The sequence below is a fragment of the Bradysia coprophila genome, assembly GCF_014529535.1.
Source record: "Bradysia coprophila strain Holo2 chromosome IV unlocalized genomic scaffold, BU_Bcop_v1 contig_5, whole genome shotgun sequence".
Lineage (NCBI taxonomy): Eukaryota > Metazoa > Arthropoda > Insecta > Diptera > Sciaridae > Bradysia > Bradysia coprophila.
The window spans coordinates 1,948,964-1,971,435 of NW_023503374.1; the positions used below are offsets into that span (position 1 = coordinate 1,948,964).

Genomic DNA, 22,472 nt, shown 5'->3' on the forward strand with positions numbered 1-22,472 from the left:
GCAGGTAATTTAAAGGTCGACAATATCCGATTTTTTGGAAGAACTATGCTAAGGAAATGCCGAAACTTTTAATGTTGGCAAAAAGAATACTGTCTAATCCGATGACTAGTATCATTGCTGGATTAGTAGAAAGTCGAGCCCTTTGCTAAGCAATGTAAAGAAATCGCTTAAAAAAATCCGTTATACGTGCCGGTACCACATCAGTGAACTTTTCCGCTGTGAAATAGTGAAATCTCCAAACAGGTCAAGTTCAGGTTCGAAACTGAATTCAATTTAGGTCTGAACATTCCCTTCTACATCACTAAGATGTACAACAAAGAGCAACCTTCTTCTACAAACTACACTTTCTTTGAAATTTCTTTCGACGAACTTCAATAAATTGAGTTTTTGAAAATTTTTGGATCTTTAATTCAGTTATATCGATTTAGCCGCCGACGCCAACGAATTTTTTTGACGTAGCCGGCCGCCGATACCCACCGGCGTCAAATCAGCCGCCGATCTCATCGGCTGAGACCGGCGCACAGTTCTAATTTTATGTATTTCCACCAATAATATAAAATGGTTATTTACCATCGGTGGAAATAGCATTGTCTTTTGAATAAAGTATATAAAAAAACAATGCCATTTCCACCGAAATACATAATGGTACCAATAAATAAGAATTTACGCTACAGATTTACGCTACAAGCAACATTTTGTAAACAACAAAGTTTAGCACTGCACACATCAAAAACGACAAAGTTCAATGACTACATAAGAAATGATGCTGAGCCAACATTTCGCAGTAGGTTCAGATTCGACATTACTTCTAATGAAGGTCTCAACTTTGAAGAGCTTCAAATTTAAATACAAAAAATACACAGAAACACACCGACTGCAACATAATCCCGAATAATAATCCCGTATAATGAACGAATAATAATCCAACAAAGTTTAGCACACATCAAAAACGACAAAGTTCAATTGAATGTCCTCTTCAACCATCGCTTTTATGTCCCCCAAAATCGATAAATGTCCTCTGCGTTTTCAAGTGATAATAATTTCTTTAAGGTCAAGAATAGTTTTGCATTTTTCGTCCGCAGTTCTCAAAGTTTTGTTTTCCTCAATTTAAAATTTTTCGGAAATGTGATTTATATGTTAAAATGACTTCACAAAATGTTACTTTTTAGTATGTAAATGAACGAATTTGTAATGGTTATCCAACAGATGGCTCTTTAGAATGTACCTAGTCGGTAATTGCGCCAAATATGAAGCGTCACTTATTCAGTTTGCCCTCTGACGTTGTTCGATAAACACGTTTAAAAAGCAAAGTGTTCGTAATTGTGCAAATATTTTCTAAGTGCCAACAAATAACGTATACGAAAATATCAACTAGCCAACGTATTTCAAATGCCTTCCAAGAAAATCGTCAAAAAGCCAAATGAGAAAAGATTACGGCCGATTTGTAAATTATTCGGCCTCACTCAAAAAGGCAGCAAAAGCGACCTGTTGAAACGCTTATCAGATCATGGCTTAAGCCATGACGATATTCTGTCACAAGTGTCCTTGCTTCACGGTTCGACTATTACCAAAGCCCAAACAAACCGAAAAGGTTTAGCTGAAGAGCTTAATGAGCTCAGACGCCAAAGCTCGCTGTATGCCACACTGCCTCAATCAATTTTCGATATACCGGGCGAAAAAACGTTGCGAGTCATTTGCAAACGATTCGGTTTGCGACAGTTTGGCAACAAATTGAGCTTAGTCAAGAGTCTGATAGATCATGGATTGTCTTTTACTGGAATAAAGGACATGTCGAAGGACCATTTATCACCAATGTTCGAGCCTGTCGTTCCATCGTCATCACTTAAGGCCGACGACGATTCGATGTCCACAAATAGTTTCGACTGTGATGATGATGATAATGGGGCAGCACATCAACTAGTCGATTTCATTAAAGGAAACTTCAGGAAAACAACTGGGAGGAAGAAAATGTACGTGGCGTGCATATTTGTTGATTTGAAACGTGTATTCGATACAGTGGATCCGAAAAGACTACAACGTAAAATCCGTCGAATTGGGCATCCGAACTCGTCCTGACCTATCTCGAAAATCGAAGCACGGCAACAACCATTGGCAGCAATACCAGCAGTTTCAAACGCATTTTGGTCGGAGTGGCGCAAGGATCTATTATCGGTCCATTAATGTTCCTCATGTACATAAACGACATTCTTCAATTAGATTTCATTGGCAAGATACTATTGTACGCGGACGACACAGTCCTTTACTATGCGGCTGATTCACCAACTACCTTGGAACAAATTATGCAACGCGACGTCAGGCTACTGCACAATTGGCTTAATCAAAACGTTCTAACAATGAACATTGGGAAGACATGTTATATGACGTTTGGACGTGCCAGCTCTCTGCCTAACTTTAACATTATGATCGACAATGAAAACATAAAACGTGTTCGCACCTACAAGTACCTTGGTCTCATCTTAGACGAAAAGCTAACATTCGACTGTCACATCGAGCACGTTAAAAAGATAGTTCGTCCGTTCGCACCGCTGATGTGGAGATGTGGAAAATACATTCCGGCCGGTAAAAGAAAGCAACTTTATCATGCGTATGTTCAGAGTCACATCGTTTACATGCTACCGATCTACAGCCAGGGTAACAAAACAAAAATGGATGAACTGCAAACTATGCAAAATAAGTGCCTCAAAGCGTGCTTTCGACTTCCCAGAGACACTTCAACCACCTTTCTGTACAGCGTTAGCATTCTCCCAATTCATCAACTTGCCATAGTGGAGAGAGTGGTGCATCTGCATCGTATGGTTAAATCATTGACGAAACATGGATTCGACATCCGACTCAATGGAGACATTCATATGCGATCCTCAAGACGACGAAGTTGTGTGCATCTATTAAACATTCACCCATCACTACAGCAGTCCATCAGTGAGTATAACCGGCTCAGTTCCGAAGTCCGTCAGCTCAGGTGTATTCACTCATTTAAAGCTAAAGTTAAGCTCAAAGTCATGAATGAAAGTGAGATGTTTTCTGCCATATCTCCCTTCGTTTTTGTGAATTGATTGTGGATAACTTTTTTGTGATATTTTATTCTAATTTTACCTTAGACGAAATTGATAGTATTCTTACTGTGATAAAAATTTAATTTATATTTTGATTGACACGAAAATTTGATTTTTTTTAATTGTATACTTTTTCGAATGAGGCTGTATTCCGCGCAATGTTTATTATGGAATGATAAAATAAATTATTTAAAAAAAAATGATGATGCCCTATTTATTGCAGAAATGAAACGACTCGATTCATTGGAAGATAGGCACGACACTTCAACAACGGCTCGTGTGCTACATGTTGAATTTGTCGTACCCCCTAACAACATGATGACGCCGTCAGTTGATGCCGATTCTGACTCCGTACAGTCTTTGGTGGACCAGATCACATCTCATCACATCACATCACCGTCGTCGGTAGATCAAATTGACAGTTTACAGTTGCTCGATTCATTGGAAGATGGGCACGACACTTCAACAACGGCTCGTGTACTACATGTTGAATTTGTCGTACCCCCTAACAACATGATGACGCTGTCAAGTGATGCCGATTCTGACCCCGTACAGTCTTTGGTAGCCTGTACATCATCGACATTCGTACTAACATAAGTGATAATTTCAAATGCACGATATGCGGTAGAGGAAGTTTTGCAAATATTGCGTATTTGAAGAGACATATGAAACGTCATAACGGAATAACTCACTCATGCGACATGTGTCATAAAGGTTTTGCAACTGATACTTATTTGAGGGGACATATGAAACTCCATGTAACAATCCATCCCGACACTTTCGGCGGTACGGTAATCGCATGGAACGCGACAAAGAAACAAATTGAGTGTGTTCCTTTCAACGCCCAAATTCATCCAGACGAAATTCTGCAAATCGTTTGCATCCCGTGGTTTGATGTAGAATGTAATTACGTCAACATTAGCGTAGGATTCACAAAATATGTTAACATTCAACATTATGCAAATGACATATGGAAAGACATCAGACGAGGAATAGCTGACGGTAACTTGAGTTTGTTGGGGTGCGCTTCGGGCCGTCGGCCAGCGATGGTTATGAACTGGGAAATAAATCCCAAAAAAACGTTTTCACTCGGTATATGTGTCGAGGGTAGGACCATCGCAAATCGCGTAAAGGGATATATACGTGAACTCCTCGACACCGTGCATATCCTTCATGCAGACGACCCTAATAATTTTTTGTTGAACATCCTTGATTTCATTAACATGAAAGTCGAAAACTCTTTTCACAATATGTCCACATTCAACCAAAATGCCTTCCATGACTACATAAGAAATGATGCTGAGCCAACATTTCGCAGTAGGTTCAGATTCGACATTACTTCTAATGAAGGTCTCAACTTTGAAGAGCTTCAAATTTAAATTTAAATACAAAAAATACACAGAAACACACCGACTGCAACATAATCCCGAATAATAATCCCGAATAATAATCCCGTATAATGAACGAATAATAAACCAAAAATAATAATCCCAAATAATAATCCAAAAAATGCAAACCCTCAGCGGATCAGAGAAATTACAGATCCCGACTTTCAGGTGAATTCATTTTTGTAATGTTGCCATCATCACATTTTCGTGTGACTAATGTTGTTGCTACTGACTAGTTTGTATGGAGTTAGAAAGAACGTAGCAAATACCTTTTCTTCGTTTAAAATTTCTGGGAGACCATGATAGTCCCGACGAAGTGTAATCGATGCCGTCTTTCAGAAACTTTTTTTTTTGGAGGTGTCTTATCGAAAGTTTTTTTCTGAGAAGGTGCTGCGTTACAGTTTGTGGTTTCTGTTGCGATACCTAAAACTTATGAATAATAAGATCTAAATTTACATTTCGATTTTCCACAAAATACAAGTTACAACATTCTCGTTCCGAATGGTTGGTTTACGTCTCCGAAGGACTATAAAATTCTGTGTTTTGTATATATTTCATCGAAAACTGGAAATAAGCATCTTTTTTACCCAACGAAAATAACAAAAATATCGCATGCAATACTCCAACGGTATACAACTATACCATCAAGCAAGACAACGTGAAATTGAATTTTTATTATTTTTAAATAAAATATCGTTTTCGTGGAAAATGGGATATTTTCCTTGAACGAGTTTATGTTTCGTATTTTCTTGTCTTGATGAAAACGAGAAACTAAGTCACATTTGCATTTCGTCGAATTCGGAAACATAAAGAATACAAACAGGAATGGAAGGAAAACGGTGTGCATTTCAAAATCGCATTAGCTTTTTGTTGCTTTGTTTGTATATACTTTTCCAATTGGAACGGAAGACATCACTATAAAACTCTTGAAGACTTTGGCTGTTCAAATAAAAAAAAAATTGATTGAGACTGACAGAAAAGGTTGTTCGAATTTAGTTTTAATTACCTTGAAGTTAAATTTATTTTGTTTCTCTATTCGTATGCCTATGCAAGCCAACATAAAGTTACAATTTGAAAATATCAATAAAAATCGACCTAACCTAGTAACAAGTCACGTGAAAACCAATTTTGTGGCAATGTTTTCGGAATTTAAATTGGGTAAATTTCATGAAACCAGAGTGGACACATAAATTGAAAATGAATGAGAGATAATTTTAGGAAAACGTGAAGCACGAACTATGCCATTCGGATGAAAAGACACAGATGCTAAACTAGTCAACGTTGACTCTGAAAGAGACATTTTAGACTTTCAGACTTTTAACCTCACTTAAGTTTCGTTAAATGTTTCGTTCATTCATTTATTTGTATAAATATTTCTTAACGTGGATGGCATTTCAATCGACCTTGAAGATCATCTTCTATTACAAGTTAACAATATGTTGTCTACATCACAATCAATAGTACTAATGTAGTCAGAACCGTACAATTTGCGTACCGATTGATACATCATGAACCGAAGCGATAGCGGAGGTTCGTGACGCTAGTCGACTCCCTAAGAAAAGAAAACAACCAACGGGAGACTAAGGAACCTATATATAGGCGAGCATTTTAACTTTTCCATACTAAACCAAATCAAAAAAAAATTATGTTCAAACGAAAGTGCTCGTCAATACGAGTTCAACGAGCTATAGATCATTAAAAACGGTGGTCTACATCCAGAGAAAACACCACTTGAAAACCACTTGAAATGAAGTATCTTCACACATTTTCAGCACATTCTCCATTTCGAGTTAATAGAAATGTTTCATGTGGGTATGATATACGTATCGAACCACTACATCTATTTGCGAAAACTGCGCTCGAACTTTTGCTAAAACTTATATTAATTCAATCTTAAGAGGCACCGGCACTTAGCTAAAATTGTAGCCTACATTTGCGTGTTTCGTATTTCATTTTTGTTAATATCTTTTCATCAGAATCCTTTTTGAAAAATGTACGACCGCAATTCCGACCACGAATCTGTTAGCTTTAAATAAAAATTAGTTTTGGTTGTAGTCGTTTGATCAGCTCTGAGAAAAGTGAGCAGTTTAATGAAATTTTCATAAACTGCTCATTGTTCTCAGAGCTGGTCAAATTGTTACAACCAAATCTATTTTCTGTTGAAAGCTAACACATTCATGGTCAGAATTGCGGTCGTACATTTTTGAAAAAGGATTCTGATGGAAAGATATCATCAAAAGTAAACTAAAATCCTATATTTAAAAATCGCCCTAATGTATGCTTTTCGGCAAAGTACCGGTGCCTCTTAACACTTTTTCATCGGCAAATCAATAAATTTTATTGAAGTTCTTTACTTAATTTCTGTAAATTTAATTAAATCATTTTCATGCACATTTCCAAAAAACACACTTATATGAAAGCCATTATTTCATTCATATGACAAAAATATGACAGCTACATTTCTATTATAATGATTGTGTAGTTGATCAATGGGTGGCGGGACATTTCGACACCGTCAATATCGTCAGGAACGATATTATCGTTTTTTTGGACGATACTATCATCTAAAAAACGATACTATCGTCTAAAAAACGATAATATCGTTTTTAGACGATAGTATCGTCCAAAAAAACGATAATATCGTTTTTTGGACGATACTATCGTCCAAAAAAACGATATTATCGTCCAAAAAATTTTCATCCAGGACGATAATATCGTCTAAATTGGAAAATTCTAAAATATTGTCTGGACGATAATATCGTTTTTTTGGACGATATTACCGTTCTAGAAAATCTAATGGATATTTTCGTTTTCTGTACGATAAGATCGTCCAAAACGATAATATCGTCCTGGGCGATATTATCGTTTTCTTAAATGATAATATCGTCCAGCACGATACTATCGTTTAAAAAAACGATAATATCGCCCAGGACGATATTATCGTTTAGTTTTGGGTGGTAATATTGTCCAGGACTTAATTTTACTCAGAGGTGAAGCAAGAACCGAATTCTCTTCCAAAATATCAAAAAACAATTGTCAGAGGAAATCACCTACACATCAGTGTTTAAAAAAGGCGTTTAGTTCGTCCCTAAATAATTCATCTTTTTATGAAATGAATACCAACTTAGATTGTACATAAAAAGCGTTTTAACACGCCGAGCGATCCGGCCCATTGCCCCGGAGCGAAGCGGAGGGCCGCAATGCGAGCCGGGCGCCGGAACGGTGTCGGAACTTAGGAGTTATTTTTTTTTCTCGCATCGTCTCATAATTAGTCTGTGTAATTTTTCTATTATAAAATTTAAATTTACGGAACCAAATGAACCAATTTTTAATATATATTTGCCGTCTATAAAAAGGTGTTTATCTACAAGATTTTGTGTTTCGTCTTCAACAACCATCCAGAACGATAATATCGCCCAGGACGATATTATTGTCTAGAATTTTTATTTTATATAAATTAAAAACGATATTATCGTCCTGGACGATATTATCGTCTCAAATTTAAAAAAATTAATAAATTAAAAACGATATTATCGTCCCAAAAATTATCGACCAGGACGATAATATTGTCCAAAATAACGATAAATTTGTTCAGAAAAAGAAAATAACGATAATATCGTCCAGCGGATATTTTCATACAGGACGATATTATCGTCAAAAAAACGATATTATCGTTTTTTGAACGATAATATCGTTTTTTAGACGATAGTATCATCAAAAAAACGATAGTATCGTCCAAAAAAACGATAGTATCGTCCAAAAAACGATATTATCGTTTTTTTAAACGATAATATCGTCAAGAAAACGATAATATCGTCCTGAAAATATTTTAAAATTTATAATTTTAGACGATATTATCGTCCTGGATGAAATTTTTTTAGACGATATTATCGTTTTTTAGACGATAGTATCGTCTAAAAAACGATACTATCGTTTTTTGGACGATACTATCGTCTAAAAAACGATAATATCGTCTAAAAAAATTTCATCCAGGACGATAATATCGTCTAAAATTATAAATTTTAAAATATTTTCAGGACGATATTATCGTTTTCTTGACGATATTATCGTTTAAAAAAACGATAATATCGTTTTTTAGACGATAGTATCGTCTAAAAAACGATACTATCGTTTTTTGGACGATACTATCGTCTAAAAAACGATAATATCGTTCCTGACGATATTGACCGTGTAGTTATGTCGCCTCACCGGTCGTGCTTCATATAAAATGTGCGCGAAATTATGAATTTGAAAAATTTGTTTGTTCGCAAAATTTTTGGATCATTTTCGAATTTCAGGTTTCAGGTTTCAATGTGGAATTCGTTTTAGGGTTAGAATGTCCAACAAAATGGTGGAAAGCAGCCATATTGGAAATTTTTTGTATTTATTGTATTTAGGCTTATATGGCACATACATAGTTGCAGTAAATTGGTAATCATAGAGTTTCGTTGACGGATAACTTTTTCCGGCATTTCAAGAAAATAGCGGCCATCTTGAAATTTCGTATTGTTTTAGATATTTTCGGCTATAGAGAGTTGGGATAAAGTGTCGCTTGTACAGTTTCGTTGACAGAAGACTTTTTTCGATATTTCAAGATCATGGCGGCCATCTTGAAATTTCGTATTTTGGAAATATTTTCGGCTATACGGCATGTAAATAGTTGGGACAAAGTGTCACTTGTACAGTTTCGATTGCGAAAAACTTTTTTTTTCTAGATTTCAAGAAAATTGCGGCCATCTTGTGAAATTTCGTATTTCTGAGATTTTTTCGGCTATACGGCATGTAGAGAGTTGGGATAAAGTGTCGCTTGTACAGTTTCGTTGGTGGAAAACTTTTATCGATATTTCCAGAAAATGGCGGCCATCTTGAAATTTCGTATTTTTGAGATATTTCCTGCTGTACGGCATGTAGATAGTTAGGATAAAGTGTCGCTTGTACAGTTTCGTTGACGGTAAACTTTTATCGACATTTCAAGAAAATGGCGGCCATTTTGAAATTTCGTATTTTTGAGATATTTCCGGCTTTATGTCATGTAGAGAGTTGGGATAAAGTGTCACTTGTACATTTACTGCATGTTCAACTTAAGAAAACACAATTTTAGATCATTTATCAGAGTTTTAATGTCCATCGACGCACCCAGTGCATTAAGTGATTTCCAGTGTTTGATAACTTGGCGCAAAATATCATAAGTGGAAACAACTTAATTGACTGGGAACATCGATGACTGTTAAAATTCGAAAATGTCTCAAAATGTTTCGCACCAAAAAAAGCCCACTGTAATTGTATGGTATGTAGACTTGGGATAAATTATCACTTGTAGAGCTTGCTTAACTCTATGTATTACCCAAAACTTCCAAAACAACTGATATCCCACAAAAACCTCAAAGAGGAAAAGGTGACGCTAGTGTAGTAAAAATTAAACTTCCAAAACATTTGATATCGGTTTTGGTGACGCATTCTGCGCCTCAACGTAATAAATTTTTACCAAGAAAATTTTAACAAGAAAATATGTCAACGAGAAGTTTACCAATGAGATTTTACAACGAAAGCTTTACAAAAAAAATGCGTCACAAAGTGGCAGATGATTATTGTCGTATGAGGGGTTTCCATATATACCTGGGAACCTCACAATATTCCTACGAGCTGAATAATATTGTTGCCGGAACTATATTTTGAAAATATTCATATTACATGTTTATTGTAATACAACACACGGGAACATTATTCAGTCTGCAGCAAATATATGCAGCACACAACAAATGTCGAATTTGCCGAATTTTCCGTGAATTGAGTTGAGATCTTGGATGAAACTGAACAGAACTAAAAAAATTGTCACTATCTTAAACGAGTTCCGTTTTTCGTAATTTTTATTTCATTTGGAAGGTAATCGAAGGCCGAATAGAATGTTGTTGAAAAAAAAAATGGGTCCTCGGTTATACTCAATAAATTAAAATTTTAGGTCCGTTTTTGTTACATTTGAAAGGAACGTCGTACGGGGCTTCGTAATTGCGCTATGCGCAATTTCCAAGACATTTCATAATAATTTTACTTTAACTACATTTAAGGGCGCAATCGGCCTGCGATCAAAGTATGGCGACAGACGCACTAGGGTCACGTACGCAATTGATATACGGCTTAGTACGGGGCTCAGTCGCAGCAAACGCTCCGACTGTTCTGATGGCTCGTTTCAGCTAGGACTTTTAACAATGTTGACGTTACCAGAGGTCAGTTCCTAAAAATCAGTGACGTCTTTATGGTCCACTGTTTTTCCTTCCCTAGAACTTAAGAACTGCAAGAAATTCATACGATTTTTTGGTTTGGGTTCTGGTCAGACCGAAGCATTATTTGTAATGGATTGATATGATAAGATATAACTGTTTCCGAAAGGATTTAGGACGATTTTGGATATAGTAATGTTTGCTTAAAACAATCGCTAGATCATGTGAAACAACTTTCTCTATAAATCAGATTTCATCGCAATTTCCAAAATTAAAAATTTCGTTGAGTACACTGATAATGTATAGAGACGACAACAGAATAAGGATGAAAGTTATCACATTATGCCATACAAAGAACAAAGAAAAAGCAGACACATCTGTAAAATAATGTGCGCGCATCGGTTTTGAGAAGTATTAAAGTGAAAAATAAAACACATTCTTTGTATGCGATGTACTCTGCATATATACCACCTAGTCAGCCAAAAGACATTTATATTTCGTTGTGAAAGGGGTTCGTATATATATACCATACCGTAGATATATCAACCGTTAGATTGAGGTCTTTGTTTATTTTGTCTGCAAACGTCCGTATCTTATATGCACCGCAGACAAAGTATTTTGTATCGAGTTACACAATGTTCGTGTACGACATGCGATATTAATGAATGGAAGGTGGTTAAAACCAACGATTTCTTCTATGGGTTTTATGCAGAGATAGGAAGAGTTTTTTACGACGTGAAACTGAATCTTCCAGGAAGTCTCGGTATTAATATACATCTTTCATGTTGGAATCAAAGTCTAATAATACACTTCTATGCCATGCATGTTTGTCATCAAAAATTAATTCAAAAATCATTATTAAAACGCGTTCTGACAACCGCCTTCATTATATTACTGAATGGGATTCATTTGGTTATTTTATGCGCATTTAATTAAAATTAAAGTTATTTAACAGACGCAAAACCAGTCATTCTAATACTATCACAGTACCCTTGAACAATATTCACGCATAATGGTTTATTGTGTAGCCGGACTTTTGTTTCGACGGGCTGTCACCTTTGAGCTTAAACGACTAGAATCGTATAATTGCGCCAGTGAGTCAATATTTCGAATTAGCATTGTAATTAACCGCAGACAACCACGACAAGCGTATCAGAAGAATAAAATTAAATTTTACTTTCTCTGCTGAATTAAGTATTCTCCACTGGTTGATAGAAAGGACTTACAGTCGGTGACTTTGAAATGAATGAAACAGCTGAAACGAAATACGTCATTTATTTCAAAGTCACCGACTGTACTTCACTACATGGAAAAGTGGAATGTGGATAATACCAGCAGCCCGTATGACATGTATTTAATACGTTCCGCAGGTATATAGTACATGTCATGCGTAGATTATACATGCTTTGCTTATCACCATTTGTCAATTTTGTTTTTGTAGCAAAAATTGTCTTCCTAATGTTTTGAGCGCCCTGGACCATGGTCCAATTAATATCTATGAAGATGCGCGTTACAACAGCTGAACGATGAATCGAGCAAAGTCGGTCTCAAAATGAACTTATCGAAGACAAAAATCATGATAAACATCCATGATGACAGGGACATCAAAATTGGAGACACCGTCATCGAAAGAGTCGACAACTATGTGTATCTTGGCCACAAGTTAAAACTAGGTCTAGACAATCAGACAGCAGAAGTCAAAAGAAGGATTGGTCTTGGATGGGCAGCGTTCGGAAAACTAAGGATGATTTTTAAAAGCAAAATGAACAACAGTCTGAAAAGAAAAGTGTTTGACCTACCGGTGCTGACGTATGGAGCAGAAACGTAACTAACGAAAGCATCCGAGAACAAGCTCAGCGTAGCACAAAGAGCGATGGAACGAGGTATGCGTGGGAAGAAGATTCGGCACTGTCATTTAGGGTCAATAGGTAACGTCAGATTGTTCGAACAGAAAGGGAATGTCCAACACAAACGATTTTTCTTTGTGCAAAGCTACATTTTCCCAGAGAAAAATTGTTTGTGTTTCCGTTTGTGTAGGACACCCCGGTTCTGTTCCAACAATCTGACGTTTCCTATTATTGGTAACAAAAACGGAAAGATGCAATCTAACCAGAAAATGGCCAACACATATGCGAAAACAAAAGAACTCACAATAGTGCATGATATACATGGATAGACAGAATGGTATTGAACCGCTTTGTTTTAGTCATCTACTGACCATTCAAACGGAAAATTGATAAAGATTTAATTGTTCGTAAATGTTCATTCATCCATGGCCGTAAGATTAGATAAATTTTAAGTTTCCTGACCTGAAGGACCAGCCTCAACTTGTAAATCAATTTCGTTTAACAAAACGAATGACGACACGTTTGTTGAACTGCAAATTTTATATACAAACGAAAGACACATTGTCAAGTTGATGCGATTTATCGAATGCAATAAAGTTACATTCAACTCAAAATAGTTAGCAAGAATTCATGTCTTTGATGCGGTTTTTATTTGATTTCAACAGTTCCACTTCTTACAACATATTACACTGCGTACATTATGCAAGTTTTCACGCTCTATGCGTGCACAGTAAATCCGAGTGTAATGGGAATCATCGGAATCATACTAACATATGAAACGTGTGGAAGTAAGAAAACCAGAGATTCGCATGAATTTTGCTAAGTATTTTGAGCTGAGTGAAGTTCGAACAATTCTTATGCATTCATGATATTCAAATTTGATTTCCAATTGTATCCATGGGAGAGACGGTGAAAAGACACAAACGTTGTATGCCATTATCTGTAGACATTGACATGTCATGTGCGATATCCGATATGTCAAATGAAAGGTATTGACGCGACGAATTAAAAGATCTATTTTTTTGAGAAAATTGGGTTTGTGCAACAGTAGCTATTGGCCTCAGGTTGAGAAAAACAGCATATTTTCGCTTGTTTTATCTCTGGAAATATCGGCACAGAATTGATGTGCGAAACTCTAAATGAAAGGAATTAACCAAACCAGAAAATTAATGGTCTTTGAAAATTGGGTTCACTAACCAATCAGGTGTCACAAAAAGGGGATGAATCTTCAGATGCAATAATTGTTGTGAATAGTTACCGATGTAAAGGTTGTTGTTGTCTTTGTGCTTTCCCTGTTTTCCCGCACCTCCCACTGAATATAAAAAGTTTCACACTCGTAAATGAGCAACCAATTTTAGGCAATTGACTAGCGTCAATCGAAATATTTTATGACAAAACTCGTTGTTTAAATTGGGATTTCTTGAAAATTCAAAAACGAGTCGTTCGATTTGAACGACATTTGAACAGGCTGGTAAAAAATAATCAAAAAAACGTATACTAATCAGCAGCTCAATAAAACATGTACTAAGTTATTGTGACCTGTTACAATTCGATAATTAGGTATCGTCGAATTAAATTCATATTTTTCCTTTTGCTAATGTGCTTGTATCAGAGCACAAAATTTATTTTCGACAGACACGACATATAATTTACCAAAGCTATAAAATATGGCCTCATACTGTAGCCTTATCACGAAATGCTTTTTTAAATTTTTTTTCGTCTTTCCTTTTTTTCCTTCAGTTCGTGAGCTCATGAATTAAGAATTGAATTCAGGATAGGTTCCTCGGTAAACGCTAATAAATGTACGATGAATAAAATTGTAAGAAATGAAATAACATTTTTCCAGATGTTTTATAGGAAATGTAATGCCCGAAGTGGTTGGAGGAACACTGTTATAAGGTGTATTGTGGGAGGGGACAGTTCAAATTTTGTGGAACTGTTTTAATGGAAAATTACCAACCTTTTTGTGGAGTTACATTCCAAACCAGTTTTGGACGTTTAACAACCAGCCAAAAAAAAAATGAAAGATCTACATCACCTTTCATTAATCCGATGTCAGGTCTCGAAAAATTACGATTTCAGAATGATGTCAAATGCATGGCTGGTTCTGGTTCCCCATTGCATGTTTCTGCGTTTTCTCACATCGAGTGCGTAACAACGCCGTTTCGATGTATTGCTACAGCAAAAAAAAAATCGTCTTAGCCACACGGCTACGCTATTCCATTTTAATTGAATTGCAACGAATAATTCAATTCGGTCGTAAAATTCACAGCGTATGTCCTACCTCAACATCATTTTTAAGCACACAGAACACACACACATTAACAGTGTGTGTGAGTTCCAAGTAAAGAAAGATACGTTTATCGCAAAACAACGAAAACGAATTCGAAAATTATCGAATCGCCTTAATTATTTCGAATGTAAAAAATCTCCATTTTTTTCGAATCAAAATTCCATTCAACTTTTGAGTTCGATTTGACGATAATCAAACGAAAGAGAGTATGTTGAACCGTGTGCGTTACGAATCTATCATATAAAGCTCAATGTTTTTGTTGGTTCGGCCTTTAAAGGATACGAAAAGTCCGAGACTTTAAACGTGGCATACCGAACACTGAGGAAAAGTTAGTCACTAGCGAATTTTTGACAGTTTTAACAAGGTTACCCAATCGCAGACATGGGTAAAGGAGAGAGATTGATAGTGACCTTTTACAGTTGTCACTTAATTGCTGTACGCGCCTATACAGTCAGCAGTGAAATGAAAATTTGACAGAAAATGTATGGACTATCTGTCACTTTTTTCGCTAGCAGTGACATGATGACAGATAGTCCAAACATTTTCTGTCAAAATTTTATTTCACGGCTGCCTGTATTCTTAGCTTGTCACGTGATTTTGCATGAAAATATTTTTTGGTAGACATTTATTTTTGACGCTTGAATTTTGAGAGGAAAATATTTGAAAAAATTCGAGCAAAGCCGGGTTACTCCACCAGTGAGTACATAAAATATTTAGCGATACATATACTCAACTCTTATATGTTTTATTATGATCATTGGAAAATGTCTGGCAATTTTCAGAAAGAGCACCGTAAATCTGCCGAAGTGTTCACAATTTTGGTTTTAATATTTTAATGCACTCTCTGGTGTGTGAAGTGGCTGGTGACCAAAAACCCGGGGTAATTAATCAAGCACACATATCAACACGTTGAACTATTCGCTTTCAGAGTAAAAGGCCTGGTATATAAATACGATACGCAAGATTGTATGGTTAAAGGCGTAATAAACGTTAATTATTCCGAGATAGATATCGAATGGAGTGTAAAGCAAAATACTTATAAGATTATGAGCTGTTATTGTTTAGTGATTATTGGTCTTTCATTTATTTAGGTAAAAGTTGATTGAACTGTACGTGAGGTTAAACATTTCTCAATTTTGCGTAACTGATAAAATAATAAATTTTTTGAAAATTGTGTATTATTCAGGCCTTAGTCATATCCCATCGACTAGATGGCAATCCTTTTAAAAACGGGCTATCTGTTATCGACAGTGATGACAAAAGCAATCAATAACCGCTGAATGTTGTCTTTTATGAAATTTCCGTTAAACAAAAGAAGTATTAGATTCGTCATGTGGCTGGTGCATTTGTAAGGATGTCAGTGGTTTTTGTCGATAATATGATTTGGCCATCTACAACATGGACTTTTATAAAATCGCCGCATCTCGTTCTCGATTTAAAAGCTTTTATCGATAATAGACGTAGTTTGACATGACGGATTAAATGACGAACGACCAGTTCTTTGCACTTAACGTCTGTAATTTACAGTTTATGTGTTTCGTAGTATTCCTATAAATTAGCTTTTTATGCCAATGCAATTAGTAGAGCAACGATAAAAGAGAACTAGTTGCGTAGTTGCATTAGCAACGAATTTTCATTCCTGCACTATCAGCTATCAGACTGGAAACATTATCAGTCCATGCTCGTATTTAAACAAGAAAAAAATAAATAATCTTCAATCACACCAATTGCTGGGTAGCAATTGTCAATATAACATGAAAATGCGTTCATTTGTTACTACAATCATGAATGAAATTGAGGTCACATGCCATTATGGTATTAAAATTATTGCGTTTTGTGAAATGCATTTTATTTCTTGACTCTCGATTGAAAGATAAATAAACAAATCGTCGAAAATTGCAGCGCTTTGCGAATAACGAAAATATTAGCCACACACTCTCTGTATTTGTTATTTTAAATCTATTTCTAGCTTCCCGTTCACTGGCAAACTTCAAATGAACTGAAAAATAATAATTGAAACTTGGCTTGTAATAGTCAAAAACGGAATCTATTTTTCGTCAAGACATATAAAAGGAAAATGGGAACAAAAGAAGCATCGTGTTGTCGTGTTTGATAGTATTCCATGTGAATGGAAATGTTTCGCTATTTTATTGACATAACATGAATTTAATATGACGTTACCGTGGATGGATATCGAATTTTTAGAATTCATTACAAGAAAGCAGGGACTATTTTAGGGAAATTTTTTTTAGAAAAAATCTGGAAAATTAAGGAAAATAGGGAAAATAAGGGAAAATTAGGAAAAATAGGGAAAATTAACGAAAATCGGGAAAATTGAGGAAAATTATAAGGAAAATACGGTAAACTAAAGAGAAAATAAAAAAATATTTTTTTTATTGCATAAACCTAGGCATTTTGAATTCAATATTCGTTTGTTCTACATTTCACAGTTGTCAGCCGCCACAGTTGTCGGGGTTTTTGTACTAATTGTAGATGTTTGGGGGTTCTATAAAGTCATCAGTCAATCTACATTATTTTATTTGAGGAACAACGAGAAGTTTGCAATTTCGAAACATTTACCAAAATTTCACAATCTCATTGTGAAGGATTAACTAACTAGAGCGAAAAAAATTATTTGGTTTGAATTATATTCTGCGCTGATGTTTTTAATATTCGTCATATTTAGAATACGAAATGGAATTTGGAGCTGGCTTACTACGGGACAGTAGTGGTGATCTTTAAAATGATTAACATCCTTGACATAGTTAATTTGTCACTGAGACTTGAGGCAGTAGTTAATCAGGAATATTTAAGAATAACTTTCATGTCAGTTGATATAGTCGTTTTCGAAAAAATAAATTCAAGATATAACATCGGAGCTGAAAGGCCCTTTCAATAAAAACGGAAGTGGGAATCGCTAATAGGGTCTTGAGAATAAATGACATAGATCAGAACAAGTTTAAATACAATAAATACGTCAGTTTTCCGATTGGTTTGCAGATTGAAAACTCAATTATTACAGATACTACAGATCTCCTGACCATAAAATGGTAAAAAACATAAAATTGACCTCTTTTGTTTAATGCTATAAAGATGTAGACATTAAAACTAGACGGATTATGAAATCACTAAAAATTGTAACTCTTTTGCAACTCTTCTTAACGTATGCAACTCTTTTGCAACTTCTTTCAATGATTTCCTCTCGGTCTAGACGAATTTTATCCGATTTCGAAAGAAGTATTTTAAACCAAAAAAAAATGCAACGATTTTTTTCGGAAAATTAGTTTAAACAACGGAACGGACAGCCGAATATAAAAAGCCAGAAGTGGCGGTTCTATATTTCCGCTTCATTTTAACAATCGATATTTTGCTGACTTGTGCCTAAATGGAAATTTTGCGCAATATAGCAATAGATGTAAAAATTGTCAATTCGAGGTGAAGCCGAGTCCAGATTAGGCACAAGTTAGCAACAAGATTTTATGTACAGGAGTGGGAACTTCATTTTTCCAAACGTCATATATGAACATCCATTTACGCACTACTTTGATCTTGATCGCACTACTGTACAAAAAGTTCATATAAAAAATGACTTTGCCCTAGTACTTCTTGCGACAGAGCACCTCAGACATACGTTTAATTTTCGCGGCTGATCAAGCACCGCGGGTCTTGGTCTTTCTTTACTAACAAAATCGTTTCGTCAGTACTCATTATGTGATTTCAGATAGAATTCTTTTTATTATTGATTGAAGAAGTCTAAGAGACTTACATTAGTATTTAGATAACGTGAAATATCGAGATGCGGGTCTACTTCGCTATTCACTAAAAGGTATTTTCTTCATTGGAGAGAAAAAAGGACTCGATAGTTTCAATCCACTTTGAGATGACAACAAATACTTTCAGGAAATCGTCCACCACTATCAAACCATTTATTTTATTTACCCATTAAATCTGGAAGAGAGTTTGAAGTGTAATTTAGAATTAACGTAAAATCGGGAAAATCGGGAAAAATAAGGAAAATCGGAAAAATTCAGGAAAAATAGGGAAAATTGGGAAAATCAGGAAAATTAGGGAAAATGAGGAAAATCGGGAAAACGTTTTCCCTAAAATAGTCCCTGCAAGAAAGATGTTATGCATGATCAACGTGCAGTTTTTTTTTTTTGTTTTATACCGATGGTGGAATAGGTCTGTTTCAAGGTTATTTCAGCTGTCAAAACATCATCCATAAACAACAAATGATTTGATGACAAAACGTTGGAAAAGATGTACAAATTTAATGACCTATTGCGCCTTTCACCTGTTACAGACGGCAAGCATATGACCAGTATTATAATCGGATGTATTCTTCCGTCTATCAAAGTATTTTTATCTGCTGATTTAAATCTATACTTAAATTTGTTTAACATGCGTTTTTCTATCTGGCTGAAGGACCATATTACCTAGAGCTTGTCATTACTTTTGTCGTCGTTATCGATAACAAATGAATAGTATTTGACAAGGTAATGTTAAAATGGAAACGAAATTTTCCAGTCATCTGTCAAATTTGAACCAAAAATATGAAATTTGACCAAACGAAACTTCGTTAAGAGTTTGATGAAAAAATTTTTAGTTTGTAAATTCGTGGAATAAATAACGAATTGCGTAATAAAATTGACACAGCTGGGAACGAAAAGTGACGTCACTGGGACACTGAAACTTCGGAAACCTTTGTTGTGCTTACCTCGGGAACAAAGTTGGAAATTGCATTTTCTCGGATAACTTGTTTTCTTCGCTACGCACTGGCCACAAAAAACACCATCGAAATGCAATTTCTTACTTTTTTGGAGGTTCAGAATCCTCAATGCAACCGGGTGTCAAACATTTTAAAATAAAATGCAAAATTCAACCCACCTTACCTTATGTAAAGGACATTGAACGAAATGCACTGAACGAAAATAGAATGGAAAATAGTAGAAAATAAAGAAAAACCAAACAATTAGAAGGAAAAACTTCGTTTGCACAACTGTTTTCGCTGTACACAAAGCAAAGTCACTGCACCTCGAAACATCGTTACAACAGTAAAGTGATGTGTAGGAAGCATGTGATATTGTCACAAAATCCGAATTTCACATTTTCTCACTTTGTAATTCGACTTTGTTTGTCTGAAAAGCTCTTTTCCTTGAAGGGCAAAAACTCCCGCGGGTTCGTTTTTTTCATTTGTTCTGGTGCTTATTTATGTTCGCTAGGAATGATGCAAAAGCTGTAATGTAAATTCTCGTTAGCTCTATTGTATAGTTGATATGGAAAGGAATTTTCTCTTAATTTATAGCATTTGTCAGACGATCTGAATGCGCTTTGTGTGTGGGTGCATTGACTTCAATTTCCTGATTTAATTACGCATATTAAACACGAAATGTTATAAAATATTCGCCTTTCTTGTGCATTATGCATGTAATTTTCGTTTACTTATACCGTGGAAAAGTTGGTGCATTTAATGTGTGTACTATATGCCATAAGTGTTAAAAGTTCATTTATCCAACAAAGGTTTGTTAAACATATTAGCTAGTAGCATCGTGTGTAGTGTAGCAATTTATTTTTAATCGAGCGCATGACTAACAAAGGCAAATGAGTTAATCCAATGAATATTTCTATAAAAGTTTACGCTGTATACCGATCGCGTTTAGAACCATATATTTATACCAACCGAACTGATGTATAAGTTAAATTATTAGTAGTTTAGAAGTTCTAAAACTCAATATAAGCCAATTCATAGCATATTACCAATTACCACAGAATATTATTACACAAATTGCTTGTGCAAATGCAATCAGAGCGCAGATAAATGTATTCATCGCTTAAAGCTTTTTTTGTAATATTTATTCAAATTTTGAAAAAAATTGCACATTTTACTTGTTCTTGTTTCACTTTCATTCAATTTTATTGGTTTAGTATTGCTGTATTGCACACATGTAGAGTAGAACGTATGGTAATTGAAAAAAAACGCGTGCAAATTGCATTCGAAAGCTAATTATTTACAAGGCCGCACAGTTCAACGATTTCCTTATTTTAGTAGGTACAAAATATTGACTTTATTACAGTCCATCGCATACAATAAATGCATTTACCCATCGCACTCCAAGAACAGGCAAAGACACATATTAGCTGTCATTTGGCCTCTTATTTTGTATAGACTGTTTTGATGAGAGAGAAGGAAATATAATAGAATGTTATGATGAAAGAGATATTTTGACAGACCCCAAAGTAAGTTATAATAAACTGGTCTTCGGTCCTATCGCTCTCAACGTACCACGTTGAAAGAGAAGTAAATACTTTGACAAGTACCCCAGACCCAGACCCCAAGGCAAGTTATAATAACTAGTTTTCGATTTTCTCGCTCTGATCATAACAGTCTATTCAGTTCAGACCAGTTATTTTAATATGCCTTGAGGGATATGTCAAAAATTTGCAATGACAAGTACCCCAAGGCGAGTTATAATTAACTGGTCTTCGAAACTCTCGCTCTGGTCATAACAGTCTATGGAACGTCCGTAACGTAGTGGCGTTTACCAACATAAAAAAAAAGAATTTAAATGAGAATTTTGGACTGTGTTGCGTCGTGTAGACCCCTTATTTAAATTCTGTTCTGTTGCCCGTTCTTGGTGTGCATTGGTTTACCCTTTTAGCAACGACTTTCTGCTATTGACAAACATACCCGAAATAAATTATGATGCCGGTGTGGAGTTTTCTTTGTATCAGTGACATGACGCAACCTTGGCATATTTTTCAAACCAATGATATAATTGCAGGTGACATAACAAACAAAAAACAATTTTTTAGGAATTTTCAAGAATTAATTCTCAAAATTATTTGAATTCCTAGGAATTCAAAAATTTAAGAATTTTTAAGATTTTTATTAAATTTCAGGAATTTAAAGATTTTTTGAGAATTAATTTTTGAAATATCTTAAAATTGCTAAGATTCTCAAATTTCAAAATTTTTAAGAATTCAAGAACTGAAACTCCGAATAAATGCCTTCTGATTCTCTTATTTGAGGCCATACTGTAACAGACTCATTGATATTTAACCGAAATAAGCTTGCCGTTTATAAAAGGTTAATTAAATCTCTATCTAACTGTCACAGCCATGAGCCATAATGCTGCTCCGCAACGTCTATGTGCATGTCTGGAAACGACAAGCCAAATTAATATTCGCAAAACATTTTCTTCAGGTGCGAATATGGTATACGGAGTTGTTGCATAAAGTTTCTTGAAATTGTAACGACGACGTACAGCTCCAGTTCTTTGCTGTTTAACATGTTCCAAACGTGTTAGACACTATTTACTGTAAGCAGTCGTATTGCATTTATTGCATCAAGGAGTAACGAATAGCTGCCGTATACATAAAGGTAGAATATGTATGGGTGAAATCCATATAGTGACTGGGCCAACTAAGGCTCGTAATAATCTGACAGTATTTTATGGACATATTTTAGCTGCTAACATAGGTAACCGATCATTTTCACAGGCCTGACATAAACTCGTCATTGCGTCAGCTTAATTATCTCACAGTTACTATAACTGGTTGCTATAACTGGTATACCATCACAACGGAAAAAATTACTTAATCCCCAGTGCTGCTGGCGAAACTGCGGGTTGAAGAATAAGCTTGCCAAGTAA

At 35.3% G+C, this 22,472-nt stretch overlaps 1 protein-coding gene and 1 long non-coding RNA gene across 2 annotated transcripts in view; one reads left to right on the plus strand and one right to left on the minus strand.

Annotated features, from left to right (window-relative positions):
* The window catches only part of LOC119071594 (protein yippee-like CG15309), a 69,175-nt gene that overhangs the window by 34,520 nt on the left and 12,183 nt on the right, over window positions 1–22,472 (minus strand). The window lies entirely within an intron of this gene.
* LOC119071605 lies at window positions 15,584–16,093 on the plus strand. Its single transcript, XR_005086688.1, has 3 exons — window positions 15,584–15,700; window positions 15,749–15,842; window positions 15,912–16,093. It is a non-coding gene; the product is annotated as an uncharacterized LOC119071605 (long non-coding RNA).